This window comes from Manacus candei, unplaced genomic scaffold (genome assembly GCF_025592945.1).
Source record: "Manacus candei isolate 608988 ecotype Guabito, Panama unplaced genomic scaffold, ASM2559294v1 h1tg000077l, whole genome shotgun sequence".
Classification (NCBI taxonomy): domain Eukaryota; kingdom Metazoa; phylum Chordata; class Aves; order Passeriformes; family Pipridae; genus Manacus; species Manacus candei.
This window is the reverse complement of record NW_026138125.1, coordinates 7250466-7260645: the sequence shown is the minus strand read 5'-3', so window position 1 is coordinate 7260645 and position 10180 is coordinate 7250466.

Genomic DNA, 10180 nt, shown 5'->3' with positions numbered 1-10180 from the left:
TGTAAGTCAGACTGCTGTGTTCTCCCTCATTGTTGTTTCTTTAATTAATACAGTGCTTTCTTGATCCTATTTACCACTTTTTAAATGACAGGTTATGCTGTTACTCTCTAGTTGCACACTCTGCATTTATTTATTCTCTCTGAATATGGGTTTATTTTAATATGAGGTTGAATTAGATGCAAAACTACAGAATGGTTGACAACACTGGCAATAGTCAATAGAGTTAATTCTTGTTATTTGCTTTTTGCCTTCATTCTTCAGAACTGGAAGGCTTTTTTCTCCTTCAAACATACATATGTGTATGTGTACATATATGTAGGCAACTCTTGGGGTCATGCAAAGAGATGCAGATCTCTGGGAACAATGAAAACTAAACTTTCTTTTACATTAAGTTTAAACTATTTTTTTTTTTAAGATATAAAGATTCAGTGTAAATGTTGAAGAGGGAGGGCCTTGTCCTGTTGAATCCTGTCATTGTTTACCCGAGTTATGGCTTTGAAACCTGAATTCATGGCATTGGAATGGGCTGCCCAGGGAAGGGGTGGATTTTCTCCATCCCTGGAGGTTTTTAAGATGAGACTGGATGTGGCATCAGTGCCATGGGCTGGGAACCACGGTGGTTGGACTTGATGATCTCTGAGGTCCCTTCCAACCCAGCTGATTCTCTGACTCTGATATCAGAGCAACAGCTAAACCAAACTGTTGGTACCAAGCTGGCCAGGGAATTCCTCCGGGATCTGCCGTGCCTGGGGTGCCAAAGGTGCTGCAGGGAACAGGCTGAGCTGATGAAGGAAGGGAAGTCTTGACCCACGGTTGGACTCGATGATCCTCCTAAGTCCCCTCCACCTCAGGATATGAAGCTCCTGCTCCCTTCAGGGAGGCCAGATGGGGGCAGGATCCTCCTTTTTGTCAGCAAATACTTCACACTAAAAGCTCTTTATCCCCGGGAATTTTGCTGTATCCAAGGGGCTCAATCAGCTCTGGGATCTGTCAGGGGGATGGAAGCCCTGTGGCCTTTTTATGGCAACATCTTATTTATTAGTCTGCAGCGTTCCCAGCTGAAACCAGCCATGGCAGACTGGGACCAGCAGAGGTTCCTGTGGATGGAAGGAGGATCCCGGGTCAAGGGCACTACTGGAGTCGGGATTTTGGCTTTTCTGTTCAGTATTTGGGCTGAGATCCTGCTCATGCTGGAGCTTTTGCAGGTGATTTTAAAAGCTCCTGGGTTTTGCTGTAGAGCTGGAGCTCAATGGATTTCAGCTGGCTCTGTGTTCCTAAAGCAGAGGTCGTGGAATCCCAGAATGGTTGGGGTTGGAAGGGACCTTAAAGATCCTCTCATTCCACCCATGGGAATGGGGCTTATCCCTGTCCAGTCCCTCCTGAGCCACTCCTGTTTTTGCAACCATCATCTCTCCTCTAACCCAGTAGCTGAACGTGCTGCTAAAAACCCCTCTTAGCCCAAATCACCCTGAGGGAGTAATTTAATGATCTGCTGGGCAGACCAGTAACCCCTTAAAGTTAATTTTTGTCTCAGGATGAGCTTTTAGCTCAGACATTCCCAGCGATTCCACGGGGTTTTCCGTGGTGCCTGGACTGCCTAGGACAGCCTGTCGTTAGTCTTGCCTTAGTCTGTGTTGTGTCTGCTTTTTAACAACAGTCCTTCCTCAGCAAACCTGCCACTGCCACCTTTACTGCTGTTTTTCCAGGGGCTGTTTTTCCACAGCCGGTTTCATTATGGGAACGACTCCCTTTCACACCTGAAAGCGATTTACTTGCTTTGCAAAACAAAGCCAAACAAATGGGACGAACAAAAACATTCGTTGCTCAGAAACCTGTGGATCAACAACGCTTCTGCGAGAGTTTTTTGATCTTCATTGATCTTCAGTTGTACTTTTCAGCAAACATGTTCTTGACAGGGAATTTCCAGCACGGAAAGTGTTTCAACCTGGTGGAACCTGATCAGCGCCGAATGTTCAGATTGGGAAGGGGATTATTAATTATTAATTAAGCCAACACAAAGGAGCACAGGCTGAGAACGTGATCAGGATCTGTCACGAGACGTTCCCAAATTGAAGGTAAGTTGTCTCCTTCCCTGAAAACCAGCGTGTTCCATGAGCATCTTCCCTGGGAGACATGGGGGGGGGTGGCCTTGCTGAAGGCTCAGGGCATCTCTGCCACAGCCAGGGTGGCTCTGCAGCTGTTTCTGTCCCTCCACCCTCATTAAGTCGCTTTATAAAAAGCCCCATGAAGTCACCAGGAGTTCAGCCTCCCCTGGAATTGTTTTCAAAGAAAGGAGCTGAAAGTCTGCCAGACTCTCTGAAATTAAAACTATGTAATGAATTAAGTTTCTTCCTCCTCGATCCCCTATTTCAGAGAAAAGGTGCATTAAAAGCTTGAGTCATTTTTGACAGAGGAATGGGAAAATGTGGGGAGATCTGTGTGTGAGACTGAGCCCGTGTGGGAGTGGGGAGGGACTGGGGGGCTTGGGGGGCATCTCTGCCCTGGACAGGGACACCTCCCACCAGCCCAGGTTGCTCCAAGCCCCATCCAGCCTGGCCTTGGACACTTCCAGGGATCCAGGGGCAGCCACAGCTTCTCTGGGCAACCTGTGCCAGGGCCTGCCCACCCTCCCAGCCAGGAATTCCTTCCCAATATCCCATCTCTCCCTGCCCTCTGGCCGTGGGAAGCCATTCCCTGTGTCCTGTCCCTCCATCCCTTGTCCCCAGTCCCTCTCCAGCTCTCCTGGAGCCCCTTTAGGCCCTGGAAGGGGCTCTCAGCTCTCCCTGGATCCTTCTCTCCTCCAGGTGAGCCCCCCCAGCTCTCCCAGCCTGGCTCCAGAGCAGAGGGGCTCCAGGAGTCCTTGGGGTGAGTTATCCAGATAAGATCCCTGCTCATGCCACTGGTGGGATCACTTCAGTTTGCAGAAGTCTCCTGAGCTCCTGCAGGTCACACCACTGAGGATGTTGCTCCTAGGACAGCAGGGCACGATGCCAAAGGAGACTGGGGATGTTATTTGTGATGGTATCATTCCCCATTGTCATTAAGCCTCCCTTTATTGCCATTAAATGTCCCTTAATTGCCTTCAGCAGCAGGTTCTCTCATTGTCTGGGGCCGTGGGAGCAGCGGCAGATTCCTGAGGGCTGTTAATAACAGTGCCGAGGAGAATTGCTCCCGGGGGCCGCTGTGTCGGTGCCCTTTGTGCTGTGTCAGTGACCTTTCTCGGAGCATTCTGCCCCTGGGAACTGCTGCCGCGAGGTATTCCTGGCCACAGCTAGAGGGGAGCCTTAATATTTCATGGGCTGGTGCAGGTGGTATTTCAGGATATGAGACACCACTCCAGCCATGCAAGGCTGGAATGTGGAGCACGTTGCAATGTCCACCCCGGTTTTACAGTTGGAACCTTTCACAGAAATATGTTTCTTTTAAATGGGCAGAGTAAAAGAAGTTTAAAAAAAAAAAAAAAAGTCTCAGACCCAGGTTGCAGTTAAAGGCTGTGACACCAAAATCTGGGCATGGGAGCTTTAGTCCACTGTTTGGCATCCTGCAGGATGAGAGGGCCAACGGTGCAGGAACTGAATATTGGTGGAAAGATTTAGTTATTCTGGGATTCCTTGAGTAGATTCTTGATCTAAATCCTGACCTGCTTTTACAGCAGCTTTTGTGATCTTTGGACAAGCTGGTGTCAGTCAGGAATGGCACGTTTGCCTTTCCCCTGACTGCAGGAACTCCAGGGAAGTCAGAGGGGTCCAGAGGCAGAGCATGAGGCCATTTTACCAGAAGCTCCAAATAAACCCTGCAGTAATTGGAAAACCCTTGGAAGGGAGAAGACTGATAGTTCTTTTCTTCTTTTGCCCAAGCAAAGTGAAAAGGAGCGTTACCTCAATCACTCAATTCCTATCCAGAGTTTGTTCAGGGCTCCTCAGGACAAGAAAGGCAGGGGGAGGGTCCAGCAGAGGCCACGGAGATGAGGAGGGTCTGGAGCATCTCTGTGATGAGGAGAGACTGAGGGAGCTGGGCCTGGTCAGTCTGGAGAAGGGAGGACTGAGAGGGGATCTCATCAAGGCATATAAATAACTCCAGGGGGTGCCAAGAGGGTGATGCCAGACTTTTCATTGGTGCCCAGTGACAGGACAAGGAGCAGTGGCCATAAACTAAACCACGATAAATTCCACCTCTGCAGGAGGAAGAACTTCTTTCCATGAGGGTGGCAGAGCCCTGGAACAGCTGCCCAGGGAGGGTGTGGAACCTGGAAACGGGACCCACCTGGGTGTGTTCCTGTGTCACCTGCTCCAGGTGACCCTGCCTTGGCAGGGGGTTGGATTGGATGGTCCCTCTTCAAACCCTGACAATTCTGGGATTCTGTTAGTCTCTTCCCTTTTGGGAAAAAGCAGGTCCTTGGAGAAAAAAGGCATGGAGGGCTAAGTAGTGAATATTTGATTTCTTCCCCCTGTTCTCACGTGGGGCACAAATATTCTTCAGCAACATCAGGGCAGTTTTTGAACGGAAAAAGGCAGCAGAGCTGGTTGCAGAATTAAGGTGATGCACTGATCGTGGTTTCAAAGGGAATGTTCAGCCCTGTCCCTTCATCCCAGAGGATTTACAGCAGGGAATGGCTCCATGTTACAGCTGTGTTAATCCATCCCTTTGTTGGGGTGATGTGGAAAGTTGGCAGAGCTGTACAATGCCACGTGAGACCTCCCTGCTGCCAAGCTTTGTTAGAAATGTGAGCACTTATGAAGTGCCCTGAGGGTGGTCTGGAATAGAAAGGAACTTGGAGTGGCTTCTGGTTTCCCAATAAATTGTTTCAGCTCAGATCCATAAAAAAACAACTGCTCCAAATTCACTGCAAGGCTCAGCTGAGTTCAGGGAGAAGGATGCAGGTCTGGGGAAACTTGTAGGTTTGGAAAGTCGAGGCCTGTTCTAAAAATATGAAGGTTTATTTATCTTATAAACAGCAGGAAGGAGAAAAGATTTGAGAAGAACTCCACCTTCCTTTCCTAGTTTCTAGTAACTGCAATTATTGTTCCAAAACCTGAAGATTTTGAGTTGCAGATGAGAGCTGGGTGCTGTATCTCAGCTTCCCACATCAGCTCCCATTAGGAATTTGGATCAAGACAATCAGAGCTGGCTTTGAATTCTTGAGGACTGTCATGGTTTGAGATAGCCCCAAAATCCTGCGGGGCTGCGGGGACCTGGAACAAGGACCCTTCCTTTGGTGCATCTCCTGTTCTGCCCAGTGCCTGTGTCAACCCCCTGCTGCTGTCCTGGGAACATTAGTGGGGGAGATAAATAAGGCTGTTTGACATCATCCTGATGGTAAATATTTTCTTTTGGGATTCTCAAAGGACCTAAGTAAAGCACAGGGGAGGTTGTGACAGATCTGTCATGTGAGGGGAACGACCCTTCCTGCCAGTGGCCACGCTGAATATCTTGTGTCAATAGAGGGGATCTTTTACTGGGATTTTAATATTTAAATATTAACCTCATTTTTAAGTTTCTACAACTAGCTGGAGTCAGGTTGAGGTGCATTTCTTTATGTGATTTCTCTTTGCTTCATCATATCTCATAAGGAAGAAATTCACAAATATTTGACATCTTGTTCCTGTTATTTTCAATTTGGGTTTGTTTGGATTTTTCCCCCCCCTCCTTGGAATCCTCTCTCGAGGATTCAGTCTTTGAAATATCCTGGTTGAACACTTTCCATACTAAAATCTTCAGTCCTAAAATCTATATAACCCAAATAATTCGATGAGTGAGGCGACAGTTCCTTCTCTGTCCAGAAACATGGGGAAGAAGCGTGAAATGAATTTTGGTTTCATACCAATATTCCTTTAGTCCTCCTCTTCCAGCACAGTCTTTTTGAGTCATGGCAGGACAGTAAGTGGTTGGTTTACACACCATGCAGCTACTACCTTGTGCTGCTACTCACCCCGTATCAACATGTCAGGGTCAAAAAATAGACCTGAAAATAAGACATGTAGGTGATTTAATCGCAGCATTTTGATGGTGTTGCCTCCAGGATTATTATTTGTTATGATCTAATGCTTTCTATTAATACTTTGAGAAAGAGGATAAGCAGCACTGAAGTAAAAAGTGGAATTCAGCTTTTATCTTCTCCTAAAAAACCCTTTTCCTTCATAAACCAAGGCCCAATCCCTGACAAGGCCTGGTTTGATTCAGAATAAAAAAGACTGGCTTAACGTCCTTCCAGCTGTAAAGGGAGGACTCAGGGAAATATATACATGTATATGTATATTTGATTCAAAGACAACCCCTTGCACTGTCTAACCAAGCCCTTTCACTGCATATTTTTTGGCAAATATGCCTTTTTTGGTAAAAATACTCCCCACAGTGTTTCTATCCGTGAGACCAAAACGGGCAGTGAAGCCTCGCAGTTGGGGATGGCAGAAAGAAGGAGAAGGAACTTACTGATGGTGGGTTAAAAAAAGACACAGTGACACAAATATGTATTGAAATGTCCTTTTTCAATGCTAAAATGCTTGCTAAGTCCAGGTGGTTACCTCAGGAGGTTAAATATAGCACCTGTGATGCCAGGATGTTGATCCGTGAGAGGTTACTGCTGGATAAGGAGGACTGACCGAACTCAAGATTTAAATGACTCAAGCACAAGAAAATATTTTCTGCTTTCAAACTGGGGGTGATTGAAATGCAAAGCAGCATCTCCCTCTGCCTTAGTCATCCTGCAGCTTTCTGTCTTTTCAGCTGGGAACTGCTGAGCACGTGGATATTCGTGGAGCGTGGATAAAGTCTGGCCTGGTGAGTTAACCTGGATCAGAGCTGCCACGTTCTCACCTACAGCAGAGTTTTCCTAATGATTTGGGAATATTTGTCCCCCAGAAAGCCAAGTTCCTATTCTCAGAGCAAAGACAAAGGTTGATGATCCTGGAGGTCTTTTCCAGCCTGAATGATTTTATGGTTCTGTGAACGTTCCATCGAAGGGTGACGTGAAATCTGAGTCAGACACAAATTTCCACAACAAAACAACTTAAAAAGAAAATAAATGAAAGGAACGTTATTAATCATCAGCATTCCCTTTACCTCATACATGTTTGGGGTGGTGGAGACCCCACCCCTGGAGGTGTCCAAGGAAGGACTGAACGTGGCACTCAGTGCTCTGGGCTGGGGGACAAGGGGGCATTGGGCACAGGGAGCATCCATGGGCTGGGAGGGCTTTTCCAACCTCAGGGATTCTGGGATTCTCCTTCCCCATGCAACACTTGCAACATATTTCAATTATGATATTTATGATGTTTGAATTATGATGTTTCACTTAGTCCTGAAAGTGAATGATATGAAATGTATTAATGAGAATTAATAGTTTATTTCTGCAGTGCAGACCAATGTATAGACATATGTGAAGATACATGTGCATGTCCTCAGGTGTGTTATATATACATATATATAAATATAAAAATAACTTACATATAGGTAGGTGTGCAAAGATCCATTGATCAGGATGTGTTATATGTAGATAGAGCAAGTGAACACTAAATTTTTCACCTATAAATGCCAATTGTGGACTTGAGCAGAAACCGCAGAAAGTGTAGTGGGGTTTGGGTTTGGTTTGGTGGCTTTTCCAGTTTCAAACAGGAATGGAGCTTGTAGTGATAGTTTTGTCACAGCTGCTCCCTGAAATTTGGAGTTGAAGGAGCGAAGAATTGGAAGATTTTCTGGCAGCCTCAAGTGACCCAAGAGCACCTTCCTTCCCCTTTCTGTTCAGACATCAGAACAAAAATCTTATATTCATCTCAACTTTTCATTTCCCTAATAATGCTGTCGGTTCTTAAAGCCCATCTGTAATTCTGGTGGGTTATTCCATGCTCTTTTCCAGCCCTGGACTGTGCTGCTGAAGATCTACCGTGTTTCACACCAAAACCAACTGCATTTCAGTGGCAGGAAAAGGGGTGCTGGCATCCTGCATATAATTTTGGCCTTGTTCAGTGTCTTTCTAAATAAGATTTATCAACCAGCAGTGTAAAATAGGCTGAAGGTGATGCTCCAGTAACTGAGGGATAAATTTATTGCAGGAACTTCCACGATTTGAGCTGGAAATGGCAATAATGAATTACATGTTCAAGAAGAAAAATTGGCCCTTCGCTCCATGAAGGTTTGTTTTGCTAATGAAGATGTCACTTTTTGCATCCAATTAACTGAGAAGCAGCACTTTGGAGAAAAATTGAGCCTGGGAGTTATTTCTGGAATGCACACCCAGAGGATTTGGGTCAGAGAGCAGCAGGTCGAGCTGACAGCGCCCTCGAGAGACTCCACCAACATGTTTTAATTTCTGGACATCTTCAAAAGATGTAAGAAAACTTTAAATAAACAGAAATCAGATAAAAAGGGGAAGGGTTGCCTAGGAAAGCAAAATGTGGAGTAATTAAGAGCCTGTGGAGAAAGGGAAGGGTCTGCAGCTCTGTGCAGAGCATTAAATACTTGGCAGTAGGGAATGAGAGATGATATTTCACCTGGATATAAATATGAACTTCTGGAAAGAGTTAAGGAATAAGGAAATGCCTCCCAAGGGCCCCATACAGTTATTTATTGAATTATGTGACCTAGTATATGGAAAGGGATCATTGTTGATATTGGCTTTGAAATGCACCTCCTTAAAGAACCAAACCCAGTCCTATATTGTCAGCCCACTGGGTGACCTAAGAGGCCACTTCTCTTATCATCACCCTGGTTCTGCTCCATCCATCACGTCATTCCTGACCTTCCAAACTACTCTGTGCACCAGGGTTGCTCCCCTGTCACTCAACCTGTTTATCAACTATTCTTAGTCTTCCTCACCAGGTGTTTGGTCGTTGGCAGGTTGGCCACGAGTCAGTAGTGCCTGGCAGCCAAGAGGGACATCCGTGTCCTGGGGGACACCACTGGGTGAGGGAGGGGATTGTCCCGCTCTGCTCTGCCCTGGGGCGGCCTCACCTGCAATGTTGGGGCAGTGTGGGGGGACACAGTGTTGTAAGAAGGTATTGAGCCATTAGAGTGTCCAAAGGAGGCAAGGAGGATGGGGAAGGGCCTTGATTTGAAGCTGTGTGAGGACAGAAATTCTTTACAGAGAGGGTAATCGGGCATTGGAATGGGCTGCCCAGGGAAGTGGTGGAGGTTTTTAAGACAAGGCTGGCTGTGGCATCAGTGCCATGGGCTGGGAATCACAGTGGTAGTGCATCAAGGGTTGGACCTGATGATCTCGGAGGTCCCTTCCAACCCAGCTGATTTTATGATTCTATGACACTGAGGGCACTTGGAATGTTCAACTGGAGCAGACTGAGGGGAGACCTCAGTGCAGTTCCAACTGTCTGGGCAGGGGCAGAGGAGGGGCAGGGACTGAGCTCTGCTCTGGGGGACCAGGGACAGCACCCAGGGAATGGCTGGAGCTGTGTCAGGGCAGGCTCAGATTGGATCTCAGGCAAAGGTTCTTCCCCCAGAGGCTGGTTGGGCACTGCCCAGGCTCCCCAGGGCAGTGGGCACAGCCCCAAGGCTGCCAGAGCTCCAGGAGGGTTTGGATGATCCTCTGGGGCACAGGGTGGGACTCTTGGGTCTGTCCTGTGCAGGGCTGAGGGTTGGACTGGATGATCCTTGTGGGTCCCTTCCAACTCTGCATGTTCTGTGGTTCTGTGAGTTTGACTGTTCATTGGGTTCCTTGCAGGTTTTTCCATGCAAGTAGCACTTTTCCTGTGTTCCTGGGTCCGTGCCTTCAGTTATCAAACATTTTGTAAGTGATAAAAATATTGACAGGTGATTTGCATCGAGTTGACAAAGGTGAACTTACAGGGTAGAATTAAAGATGTATTTATACTGAAAATTTAGTTCTCAGCCCAGACTCCTTGCTCTGAAGTTCCGGGATTCTTGAATTGGGACAGTTCTGATTCAGGTACAATACAGGAATGAAATAAATTCAAATTCCTTGTTCTTATCAACTCTGAAGGAAGAAAACACCCATGTTTTTTCCACTGGAGTGTTCCCTTGGTCTGCTGGGGGGTCCATTTCAGCAGAGACCTGGAGAAGCCAGGCCAGACTCTGGTGTGTTTTGGTTTCCTCAGGAGCACCGAGGTGCTCAGCTCCCTTTCCATCCATGCTGCTGGGAACAGGTGGCTGCTCCGGGGTCACCGAGTATATTTAGGGCTGAAACTGGAGCGGGCTGGAGCCGGATTGGCCG